At 36.7% G+C, this 13377-nt stretch overlaps 1 protein-coding gene and 1 long non-coding RNA gene across 5 annotated transcripts in view; both read left to right on the top strand.

Annotated features, from left to right (window-relative positions):
- LOC306645368 (receptor-type tyrosine-protein phosphatase delta-like) overlaps positions 1-13377 on the top strand; it is a gene marked incomplete at its 3' end in the record, with an annotated part of 320233 nt that overhangs the window by 137370 nt on the left and 169486 nt on the right. The window lies entirely within an intron of this gene.
- Positions 3565-11509, top strand: LOC306645102. Its single transcript, XR_013759540.1, has 2 exons — positions 3565-8315; positions 11124-11509. It is a non-coding gene; the product is annotated as an uncharacterized lncRNA (long non-coding RNA).

The raw sequence follows: 13377 nt of genomic DNA, 5'->3' as shown, positions 1-13377 counted from the left end.
CTAAATTCCAAAGTAGGTGTAGAAGATGAGGTGCTCCTCTTGGGGTTGTCCCCCTTCCCCGTTATTGCTTGCTTGTCTATACATCTTTCTTATGCAGTTGGAATTTCTTAGCCTATGCAAAGTAATTTAAGAAATGCTTTGATCCAAGAGCAGTGTAATCAAAAAACTGCTACTTTCTGGTGGATTTTAAAAGAGGCTTTGTATTCTTATATGCTTGCTTTGAAGTCACTGAAGCTGTAGAAGCTGGGTGACTGAAGAGACACAGTCCTGTGGTCCATTGCTTGCTTGCTTTAGAGAGACATAATTTGGTTTAAAATCTGCAATTCAGATGGAAAGTTGAATATCTAATGTCTGTGTATCACCGTTCCACAATCCCCTGTTACCCAAAAATCATTCAAATAACCTTGTAGATTTGCTTAAGATAGGGTGGGATGATGTCTCCTATAATTTGTTCTATAATATACCTACATATTTTACTGCAGCAAGTAAGCAAAAGTAGTCCTGAAGTCCCAATCCTCAAAATAGAAAGTTTGAATAAAGCTAATTGATTGTAGGCTTGCTGTTGTTCATTATCTTAATTAGTCTAGGCAATTAAATCATTAATTGATTGGAGCTGATCCCTTGCTAACAAAGAGCAAAACTTGGTGCTTTTTTGCATGATCCCCAAAGAACTGCCCCTTTGGTTCTTCATGCACGTCTTCATTTATGGCGTTTTATGCTGTGGAGAGGTGTGGGCTGTAGTCTGTCCTTCCAATGGAGACCTTGACACAGGAGAATAATGCTAACTTGAGACATAGCTGCTGCTTTGGGGCGTGCTTCAGTGAAATCAGGAAGCGGCCCAAACCTGGCTGTGGTTAATTAACACTGGATGCAGAACCAGGCAGATGCAATCCATTATGAAGACAACCCTGACTCTGGCAATTAGCTTTTGTTGCTTGCTGTGCCTTGCTTGGGTACTTTTCAGAGGCTTGATTTCCATCAAAGGACCCCAACACCCATTCCCACTTGGCATATGCCCACACTTATTTTATTTTATTTTTTTCTTTTTCACTTTTGAGGCAAGCACTTTTTCTTCTTCTGTTAAGTTCAGAGCTTTGGGATCAAGACTCTTTGCTAAATAATTGAAGTTCTTTTAAAACTTCAAAGTCATCTTAGGAGTTGGGTGAAGGACGACTTCCAGAACTCCCTGTGAAAGGTAAAACCAGGAATACTTTACTTTAGAAAACTGAAATATGAGATGTTTTCATAAGGTTCATGTAGGAAAAGTTGCTTTTAAAATGAATCACTACTAATCCAGTCATTTCAGTAATGCTTGAGTTGGGTGAAAAGGAGAAAGGAGGAAGATGTGTTACCTTGGGAAAAATATCACCCCTTCCTGAAAAACCCATCATGGCTAATTTCAGAATTTCAAAAGTAAGTGTGATTTGATAAAGATTTCTTAGATATGTATGAGTTTTTTTTTTTTTTAATTCAATGTTCATTCTTATTTTCTTCCTTTAGCAGAAAATTGTGGAAGTAATGAAATTCATAATTGGCTGCTTTTCTCTCTTGCTTGGATTGAGTCTGGCAGTTCCTTGGAAGGATTTGAGTACTGTGCTTTTCTGGTTAACAAGATAGCAGTAGTAAGGCAGCAAAAATTAGGTTGAAGTGAATGCCTGGCTTGGAATTTACACATATGGATAGAATGCTGCCTCAGAGTTAGCCATTTTATTATTATTGACATAGCTTTGACAACTCTTTGCTCACGCAAAAGCACAGTGAACAAATAAATCCTAGGCGCTTGTTACTGAAAGAAACTAGGAAATTTTGGTTACTGTACCGTTGGTCGTTTATTATGGTTATACTTGTTTTATCCAGAAAAACAAACAAATATATAATTATAAAAGTGTTTTCTACCTAGACATGTGTTCGATTCCTTTAAGGCCATTTTATAGGAATATGAGAAATTTTTCTTCCTGCATTGTAGTTAATTGCTCCCTAACCTAGTAAGCAGATCTATCTTATGTATCTAGTCTATGCTGTTGCTTCTTATTTTACATTTGCTTCTTATTTTTATGAGACAAAATGTGGTTCAGAAGACAAATCCTATGTTCCCTAAGTAATTGAATTTAAAATTCAGAACTAGTATTACTTGATACCATAACCTTTGAGAATTTTTTGTTGTTTTTTTTCCAGGTAGTGAGGATTGAGCCCAGTGGCATTTTATCACTGAGCTACATTCCACGGTCCATTTTATTTTATTTTTTATTTTGAGACTTTGAGACGGTCTCACTGAGTTGCCTGGGCTGGCTTTGAACTTTGATTCTCCTGCCTCTGCCTTCTGAGTGTCTGAGATTGTTATAGGCCTGTGCTATCATGCTTGACTGGGAATTTGTTTATGTGGCTCTTTTCGTATTTAAAAAAAAAAAAAATGTGTTTCAAAATGAATTTAGAAAAGCAACTATGTCTATTAATAGGATTAGTATGTTTAGCTTGCAAGGACATAAATTTGATAATTTTCGGTTCAGGAGAGATCAAGGGGTACACCTTTTTAACCCTGTCATTGAAAATTGGAGCAGCTGTAATGAGAGGTGTTGGTAGGAGGGTGCTGCCACTAATTTTACATGAATGTGATGAACTGTATGTAGTTAAGACTTCTGAGCAATAGGAAGAAAGGACATTGAGTGCCACTGAACACATTTCTTTGTATTGTTCAAATTGTGTTGTCTCTGGTAGGCTCTCCTGGTGTATTCATATCTAAAACTCACATATTCTTTTTGTACAGATGACTTTCACATACATTGTCTCCTTTGGCCTTTATTACATACCCCAGGAATTGAGACATTGTGTCCACTTCAGAATTTTAGATTCTAGGTAACAAGCTAGAATTCAGATTTTTTGATTCCAAGAGCAGATTTTCTTTTTAATTACCTTAAGCTGTTGGATCTTTGCCTGCCTTCTGCCTCTCTTACTCCTCTGTGAATCCCTCCCTTCTTTCCTGCAGTCATTCATGCAGCAATACCTAATAAGACCCTTTGCTGAGAGACCAGTTTGGAGTTGGGAGTGCTTGGGCAGCTTCAGGGGCCTGGGGCCTCCAGCCCTGCAGGGTGCTGGGCTCAGGGAGTCTTAACTCTGCTGCTGTGAGCTCAGTGTTCCTCAGGGAGCGTGCAGTTGATTAGGTGAAAGGGATGATGGTTTTTTACTGTAGTGGTGGTGGTGGTTGCTGTGGTATTGAAAAGTGGATGAATTTCAGAAATATAAGTAAATTGGTGCCTTGGATGTGAAAGGTGAGGTAAGAAAGTGCTGAGGATGACTTCCAGATTTTGGGTATGAATACCTGTCTGGCTGATTGTATTCTTTGTTGGCACAGGACTCCTTAAGGGCAGGTGTTTTTTGTTTGCTTGTTTTGTTTTGTTTTGTTTTTGGTGCGGGGGAGTGGGTGCTGAATGGAGAACCATGAGCATGGTTTGTGAATTAAATCTGTTAACCTATTGGAAATGCCAGATAAGCAATTGGGTATGTGGGTACTGACCCTGGAAGAGAGATGTGGGAAGATAATCTTTTAGGAAAAACAGACAGATAAACAGAGTTACCTAAGGAGAAAACAGACACCCAGGGTTCAAGACTCAACCCTCAGAGATTCCCAATTTATAGATAATAGTGGAGAATAAATTGGGAAAAGGACAGAGAAAAAAAAATAGCACAGGAGAAAATCTAGTAGAGCTGTGTCTGAGACCAAATGCATAGAAGTTTGGAGGAAAGATGCTGTTGGAATGCTGTTGAAGGGTCTGAAGAGTGTTCGTGGGCTTTGTTAATATTGGGGACATTGATGACCTTGCAGGTACTTGTGTGGCAGAGTGGTAGAAATGAATCAGTGAGTGGAATAATTGTTTAAGGGAGAAATGGGACGCAGGTAATACTGAATCAGGAAATGTTCGTTTCATTTATCCTCGGCACACTCTAGAAGAATCTTTTTGATGTAATATCGTAAGTACTTATTTAACAGAAAAGAATATTATAAGCTATGGGGTGTCTAGACTTTAAATCTTTCTTCCCTTCTCTGCTGATCTCTTCAAAGAATAGAGTATCACCCCCTGCATGTTTGGTCTGGGAAAGAGTTCTAAGTAGTTTCTCAAATTCGCGATTGCTAGAACCTCCCAACACTTTCTCATCTATCTCTGACCAGCTGTCTTGTGGGTCTGATTGAACCCCTGTATTCTGAATTTGCCTTCTTGAAGTAATTGGAGATTTTATGTATGAATAATAAAAACTTCTCTAATCAATTGATTTGATTCAATACTGCTGACTCAGCCTGAAATATCCTCCTCACTCCTTTAGAAGGAGCCAAATAGCATTTCTTTTGTTTTGCCTGCCTTTGAAGACCCAGGAAGAAACAGTTTTGTGCCTCTACAGTATAGATTTCTATAATAGCTTCCAACTGTCCTTGTTTCTTTTTACATCTCTCTCTCCTGTGCTAGAACTTCCTAAAGACAGGGATACTATTCATTTATCCTAATGACCTAATGTTGTAATAATAATGTTTGTTGATTGAATAAATGAACCTCAACTAGGCTGACCCAATTGAGAAACAAGAAAAGACTGCTGAAAAGCCAGAGGATATGGCACAACAAATAAGTGCAGGATTTTATTCAAAATAAAGACCCATAAGTCTCACTCAGAGCAACTTTATATGCAACTCTGAAATGCTTATTAATCTGGCATGCACACTGTCCTGTATAAACTTGGACAAGCCCCTGACCCACTGATAAATCCCAGACATAAAACAAGTAACTGGCTGACAGGGAAATAAAGACTATAAAAAGTAGATGAGGACAAAAGCTACATAAAAGTACCAGAGTGAACTAAAGCTATGCAAAGTAACTGGGAGAACTCTTATTTATTTTTTTTTAAAAGGTCTTCCAAGTCTTCTATCTGATCTAAAGCCAGGTATATAAATGAGTTTACTGAAAACTGTCTTACCAGGAAATGATTTGACCATGTTTTATTCTTTCCAAAAAGGTAGAAAAACATTTAATATATTGAGAGAAAAAATCCATTAAGATTAAAATAAACTGTGAAAGTAAAAACTTTATTGAAAAAATATTCAGTTCTATATAATTCTGTTCCTGATGCTGACATTCATTTATACAGTATTATGGAAAATACATCAAAGCATTCAGGGAGATTAAAATAATATGGGCCTGGGGAATGCATGCTATGAGAATTAAGTATTCAAGCCAGACAGGCTGGCAGTTGCCTGGAATCCCATTGACTCTGAAGGCTGAGGCAGGAGGATCGCAAGTTCAAGATCAGCCTCAGCAATTGGCGAGGCCCTAAACAACATAGTGAGACCCTATCTAAAAATGAGAAGGGTTGGGGATGTGGCTCAATGGTAAAGTGTCCCTGGGTTCAGTTGTATATACCTAGCTCTATACCCCCTAACAGGTATTGAAGTATGGAAGCAAATAGTAGAAAAATCTTGGAAAATCATTATGGATTCACATGTACAAATGCATTTTCTTTCATTATAATAATTGAGTTGAAATGATGTGTTGTTTTACCTACCCAGGATGGATAATTTATTTTTCCCCAGAGTGGTGGGGAGGATTCTGCTTATTTTTTTGTCCTAAATTATGGCAGTCAGATAAAAATTTTATTTTCATTAAAAATTCTCAATCTCTTACGTTTCTTTCTGCTAATTTAAATTGAATTTTAGTGGGCAAAAAGGCAATGGTATTTACAGAGCAGATACCTCAAACATAATTAGTATTTTATGAACTCAAACATTTACAAAAGATTATTTGAAAACATGCATCAGTTAGTGCAACTTTAGTTTGTTGTTTTTCTTTTTTTGACATGGTGCTTTTTTAACTGTTCAGAGATGTTGAATTGAGGAATTTCTCTAATTACTCCACATGAAAAGATTTTTGTCTTCCTCTTTTGTGTACTTCTGGATTCGGTTGCTTATCTCTTTTTACAAATGATTGAAAACCTTGACTATGACCAACTGAAGTTCTTTAGTACAAAGTATTATTTTTCTCAGTCCTTAGAAATAAGAAAAGCACATCATAATACATCTGTGCTATTAACAGCTGACCTCTCATGTGCTGTGGAACCATGTAATTGAATAACACTTTGTAGAGGGAGACATTCAAGAGTAGAAATGAATTTACATCTCTGTGATGAAGCAGTTGTTTGACATTTATGAAAGTTTTTGAATGGAAAAAGCTGCCTTTGCTTTCTCTTGGCTGACCACTTTTCTAAGTAGAATTTGAAATTTTGCTATATTTCAGTAAACAGTCATTTACATGTATTTTTACTGATGGCCACACAATCTCTTAAATGACACTCTATTAAATGAAAGTAATAATGTAGTATCAAGATAAAATTATGTAGTTTCCATTAAGATGTGTCCTGGTAGAATGTTACATGCAGTGCTAAAAAAATTATGGAAAATATAAACTATTTCAAATGGCACATGGGAAAATAAAAGATTTAAAACAATCCATTGGTTACTGACAGTTGTATCATTACTTAAAATGGCTGGTCTGTTATTGCATGCCTCATATTTTAAGAATGTAACTGTCATAAATGTTGGCATTGTATTCCCAAGATCTGTGATATTTGAAAAAGGTGCGCTGTCAAAAACAGGAACACAGAAGACCTCGCTGATAGTTTGTAAAATGAATAGATCAATCAGGATTTGCTACAGGTTTGTTTGTAGGTTTTGCCCTCAACGTAGCAGGAACCTCTTGCAGTGTTTTCTGTAGAGTTTATAGTGAAATGTGCTGCCTAATCATGCGACATTACCACAGAGCATCCACGTTTAGTGGCAGGGCATTGGTCTTTTCAATAAGAATGGCACTGAAGCAATGTGATGATATTTCAGAGAACAATTTCTTACAACCAGGTTTTCTAGCAAATTAGACACATCAGTGCATACAATTGTTAATGACTCTCTGACTTTCTCAAGTAGAATCACCTATCAGAGTACTTAGTCGTAAATTGTCAAATTTGTCCAATAGAATCAGTTTACTTTCTCTTTGCTTTGTAAAATGAGTATATTCTAGATGACCCACGGTGTTGGGATTTAATTCTGATTGTTAAGGAAATGGGAGGAAAATGAGAGCAAATGCTTACAGTGAAAAATACAGGTTAATGGAGACTATCTGTTTAGATTATTTTAGAAATTAATCTTTTTCATTTGTAATTATATGCAGTGTATTGATAGAATTTCTTTGTTTGCCTCATCTTTCTGTGGGGGATATGTCAAAAGGCCCTGCATAAAACCAGAAACTTGATTTAATAACTTGCCAGAGCAACTGTTTAGCATCTGTCCTCAAGGCAAAGAGTTGAACTGATAGGTTTCATAAAGAAAATGAGGAATCATTATACAGTTCATCTGAATTTCATTACTTGTTAGAAATTCACTCACAGGATCATAAATTCTGTATTTTTTATTATTCAGGAGTTCTGAAAAAGGATGTGTGTTTTGTAATAATAAAAATTTTGATATGGTATTAGAAATCTATCCCCTAATCAAAGAACAAACATGGAGTCACAATTTCAAATGGATGCTGTTTCCTCTTGAAGGACTTGCCTGGTGCCTGGAGTGCTCCTCACACTGCACAGAGGCTAGATTTGAGATGATACTAATCAGCACTGTAGTATTTCTCCTGGTGTTTTGAGTTTCAGATCTCATGAATTAAGGAAAGCTTTCCAAGTACACCCAAGTTCTCACATCAAAGGCTCAAAAATATTTTGCCTTTTTTTCTTTTTTTTAAGACTCTTAAACTATGACAAAATATCTTTCACTGTCAGATGAAAAAGAAACTAGTGGTATAAGAAATACCTGTAGTACAACTATTAAGGTGGATTAGTGACTGTGTTACGTATTGGGCTGAGTAGTATTGAGAAATATGTATATTCATAAGTCACCCATGGAATCAGTCCTCTTAACTATGATTGTAGCACAAGGGCTAGATCATGGATAGATGCACCTGTTTCTACCCCAGACATAAGTGACACGATATTTTAATTTTTGTGAATCAAACTTTATAATGACTTAATCAGCTTTCCTGATTAGAAGTTGGTGACAAAGGTTAGCAATCACATTTAATCTTTGTATTGTGTGGCAGCTATGGGTTGACTGTTGTGATTATTCTATGCTTGTCTTATTTCAGGACTCAAATTGAAGGAGCAGTGCTCATTTGGCAGAAGTGAAAGAAAGACCCTGGGATGACATTTGAAATTCTGTTTAGCTCCATTGTATATCATGTCTGCTAGATTCCATTGGTTAAAGCAAGTGTATGGCCAAGTGTATGACAGGGAAGTATGTATGCCCTGTCTACAAGGGGGCAACATGAACCACATGGTCTAGAGCATGAGTATACCTCTATTACATAGGAAGAGAGCAAAAGGTTGGAAATGATTTTCCACGTGCATATACTGAATTTGATGGGAACCCTTATAATTCCACACTGAGTCACTGTGAATTGTGGTTTATCTGTCCTAAACGTTGAATCTTCTGAGATTTTGTAATTTATTACTTTTTGTGACTTAGAAGCATGTGGTGGTTATTGAACAATGAGAAGATATTTATTGGGCACATTAAGAACAGTGAAAATCAAGGAAAGCAAAGGCAAGATTACTCTGCATAGTTCCAACCATATTGATTGGTACCAAGGTATCTAATTTCTTAGAAAAGGGCTAATATATTCTGCATGCTCTGCTTTAGGGGCAGTTTCTAGGCAGTTTCAACCTGAGGCCATAGGAGCAGAATCCCTTAGGACACAATTGAACCTGAGCTCTTTGCAGTGGGTTCCTTTTGTGTTTTTTTTTTTTTTTTTTTTTTTTTTTGGGAACTAAACTCCTTGAGTCAAGTATGAGCATAATAAAGTTTAAATAGAAAATGACTGAGGGGTGTTGAGATGCATCTATTTGTTGATAAATGTATGTCACCTTTACACAGGATTCCCCATCATGAGATGTACTTCTTGCATTTAAGCAGATGTACTTCTTGCATTTAAGCATTTGCAGTGTTCTTTTCTCAGAAACTTAATCCCTTGGAGCTGGGGCTGTAGCTCAGTGGTAGAGTGCTTGCCTTGTACACGTGAGGCATTGGGTTTGATCCTCGACACCACATAAAAGTAATAAATAAAAGTATTTAAAAAAAAAAAAGAACTTAATCCCACAGCTGTAGTTTCTTGCTCTTTCCCAACTTCTGATCCCTCCATTCTGTGTTCTCTGTTACCTTTATTTCCAAAATATTGACATACTCTTGGAAGCTACATAGTTAGCCAAACAAACAATGTGAGCAAAGCACTGAATGACACATTTGGCACAGAGTAGGTGTCAACACAGACTTCTGAATATGGTGCTACCATTATCTGTAGAATACCTCAATGATCAGCTCCTATCTTCAGAATTTCTTCTTTGTAAGTTATATGTGAATTCCTTGCTTTTAATGAAAAACTATGCAAAGCCTTTCATATATAATTTTAGATAATAAAAATTTACATATTTTTACTGAGTGCTAATTGTGGGCATGGTGATAATTTTCTCAACCAGAGACTACGGGATATGAGCGATATTGTCCACAGAAATTTACAGCCACCATAGACACTTATTGAATAGTTTATTTACTTTATGATAATGGATGGACAATTAAGAGATTTTTTATTTAAATGTCATATTTACAGAAAGTCTTCAATAGTTGTCCCAGTTATGTATTCTTTACCAGTAATGTCATTCAATAAAATGTGTGCCTCAACCAAACATACACATGGTAGGTCCTTTATTTTTTGGCACCAGGGATTGAATCCAAGGGTGCTTAACCACTAGGCCACATCACCAGCCTTTTGTATTTTTTATTTTGAGGTGGGATCTTGCTGTGTTGCTTATGTCCTCACTAAGTTGCTGAGGCTGGTTTTGAACTCATGATCCTCCTGCCTCAGCCTCCCTAAGTGCTGGGATAACAGGTGTGTGTCTCCGTGCCCGACATGCAGTAGCCTTTTAAGAGATCCAAGAACAACAAGCCACATGCAATCTGAAAACCTCACCAAAAAAGAGAATGTTTTCATCTCTATTTACAGAGCCCCATGACCCATCTTCTTGGACTATTAGAATTTTAATGCTTATTAAACTGATGATGGCAACTGAAGGGTAGTTAAGGGCCTTGTTTCCATTTTCTCTTCCCTTAGTCCTCAAAAGTGACTCATCCTTTCATTTTCAACCAACTCTTTAATTTTGACCCCAATTCCATGGTTATACTTTTCCTGGGTGCTAACTTTGTTTTATAAGAAGGCCAAATAAACATTAGAAAATGGGCCTGCGTTTACTGACAGAGATCAACATATAATTCTACTAAGCCAGAAAATGTTATTCTCATGGTTCCAAGAGCATTTTTTTGGTAACATATCTGATTTTTTAAAAACTAAAAAGATGTAGTTTTTGGAAAGTCCAGGCAAGCATCTCTTCTCAGTTGTAGCAGCCATATTTGATATTGTTTTTGGCAGGGATTCTTTACAAAGGAATGGTTTTTACAGTTCTGAAGGCCTACTGCGGCTTAAGCAATTTGTCTGGATTCAAATCATTAAAAACTACCCATTTAACTGGAATAAAGTAAAAACTGCTTCCCTTACCTTGGTGACCTAACTCTCATGTTCTGCCTTCATCTCCTGTCACATTCTTGTTTGCTCACTACATTTTAATTTTCTTGATGCCTTCCTGCATGGACTTCCCTGTTCTTGGGATTCTGTCTGCTTAAACTAAGTTACTCTTTTTTGCCTCCTCCTCCTTGTGCGAGACTTTCCCTGACCTTTCTAAATAGGTCTCTTGGCTGTCTTCTGCCTCCTCACCATGTCCACCCCATCAGTAATACTTTACATTTTGATGACTTGATTACTGTGTGTCTGCCCTCCCAAGTTCCCAGGGTAGGAAGGAATGTTTCCTCTACATCCCTAGTATCTCAGGTAATGCCAGGCACAACTCGGTGCTGAACAAATATTTGTTCACTAAGTAAATCAATCAGTGAGTTAATGGGAAGGAGCTGAATTTCATGTATTTAACCCCCTTATTTATAAAATAAGGGAAAAGGACCTAGACACAGAAAATTTGTTGTGCATTAAGGACAGTAGACCCAGATCTGTTTGCTATCCACTGTTCTCTACTGTGTTCTGATGGTACCTTGAAAAAGGAGGATGGATTTTGGTCCACATCCCATCTGAGTTCTGCTGCCTCTGAAAATCTGCTACCTGCTTCCTGAGTGCCTCTGGGACTGGGCTTTTACTCCTTTCCATTAGATGTTATACTGCTTTAGGGTATCAAAAAGAAAACCTACATAGAGTAAAAACCAACAATGTGTTTTGATGTAGATTTAATTTTTGAGCAGGTGGTTGCTTTAAAGGCCCAATCCAATAATGGGGGAATAGAGAGATAGTAAATGAATATACATGAATCACTTCCATATTTCTGTATTGTCATTTGCAACTTAAAACTGGATATTCAAAATCCAAAAGAAAAGGAAAAACAAACAAACAAACAAACTGCAGTTGAAGACTTTCTTCAGTAACAAGAATCCCTAGTAAATTAAGAATATAATTTTATGTCTCAGGTCAGTTTGATTATGGAGGATCTTACACCTTAGAATTTTGTGATTCTGCAAGATTCAGCTTTAGTAGCTTTGATTTATGGATGAATAAAGTGTATATCACATCTCAGAAGTTACATGTGATCAGTTATATAACTGAACTTCCTATAAGAATGACTCCTTGGAATGCAAACGGATGTTTGATAATGTCTGTGCACGGAAACTGACTATTTGATAGACTTTATTGCTTGCACAAATGCAATAAACAGTTTTTTTTTTTTGCTTGCTTTTAACATTACCCAGGTTTTTGTACTTGTTTTTAATCCCTTTTCTAATTGGCTTGTGTGTACACTGAGAGACTATGGACTACACAAATGGTGAATCTTAAAAGATCCAAAAAATGTATTGGTTTTACTTGTCCCAGTAAGTGATGTACTTAACCATGGGATGCAGTTCACTTCTGGTGGACAGTATTGAGAGAACCCTATGGAGAAACTTTTGAGAAGGATTTATTGTCTGCTAAGAGAGGAACTGAGACAGACCCGGGGACCCTGAGAGGCAGCAACTTAAGAATACATACCAGCACAATGAGAAAGGCAGACTGATCAGACGGATGGGAGGAAGTGAAGTAGAGTGCTTGACTCTGTTACTGATAGCTGAAAACCTCCTGTCCCCAGGTTGTATGTGAGAGACTGCTGTCTTCATTTAAGCTACTTTTAGAAGGGGGCTCTATTCCTTACAGTTGAAAATATTTTAACAGGCATAAGTTGTCAAGTTAACTAAAAACATAGCCAAGCTTAAATCCCAATTACAATCTCAAACCACTAGACTCCACAGGGGAAAAGAATACTAAAGTAACACATCTCATGGTTTAAGCAGGTATGAATGCGGAACATAGAAAAAATTAGCTAATATACAGACTGCCAACATTAACAGATAATAGATATTTATTATACACAGCTTAGAAAATTCAAGATTCAAATTTGTGTACTATGCGGCATTTTCCATAGTTTTTCTTGGCACCTGCAGAAAACAAGTGTTTTTAATCCCGAACAGAATGTATTGTTTTTGTCATTTTTATCTTTTGCTATTGGGCATCTTTAGATACTACATAAAAATATTTTTTCTTATAAATTCAACTTATCTAGGAAAACTACCAACTCCCTGAATGTTTATATTTCAGTGACACTGACTACAAATCAGATTTTCCTTCAGACTTTTATTCTTGAACTGCCATTAGTATGAGTGTTATCAGTATGAATTTGCTTTGGGGTTAAAGGCTTCCCTAAATTGGGTACCTCTATGGATTTTGCCTCCTTTTGCTAGAGGGGGAAAAAAAACCCCAATTTTTCCATTTCTCTCCCATGGCTATTTTCTATTCAACTTTCTCGTTTTTTCTTGAGTCAAATTAGGTAATTTATGTCTTTCCCAGAAATTATTTCATTCAGACTTAAAAATTTATTAGCTGTGTGATGTAAGTATATTATTTCAAATGCATTGCTGTCTGTTGTTAGATCATCTATTCACATCATGGTAAGACAGCTAGAGATTTACTTAGTTATTTAAAATATGACTTAAAGTGAAATATTAGAATATCGATAACACTTTCACTTAAAATAGTGTACTAGGAACTGTGCCTGCAATGATGTGATCTTCAATGCTTCTGTAAAGTAAAAATACTAGCTTTTAAAATGATTAAAACATGTGCCTCTTTCCTGACTCTTCATACCCCATGGGCCTAGAGTAATGCTTCTAAGTTGGTGTTGAGGAAAACCTGGGTGCGTTGACAGGTCTGTAGGGAAAAGTCA

This window comes from Sciurus vulgaris, assembly GCF_902686455.1.
Source record: "Sciurus vulgaris genome assembly, chromosome: 15".
Lineage (NCBI taxonomy): Eukaryota > Metazoa > Chordata > Mammalia > Rodentia > Sciuridae > Sciurus > Sciurus vulgaris.
Note: the sequence above shows the minus strand (reverse complement) of the source record. Positions and strands in the feature narration are given on the sequence as shown.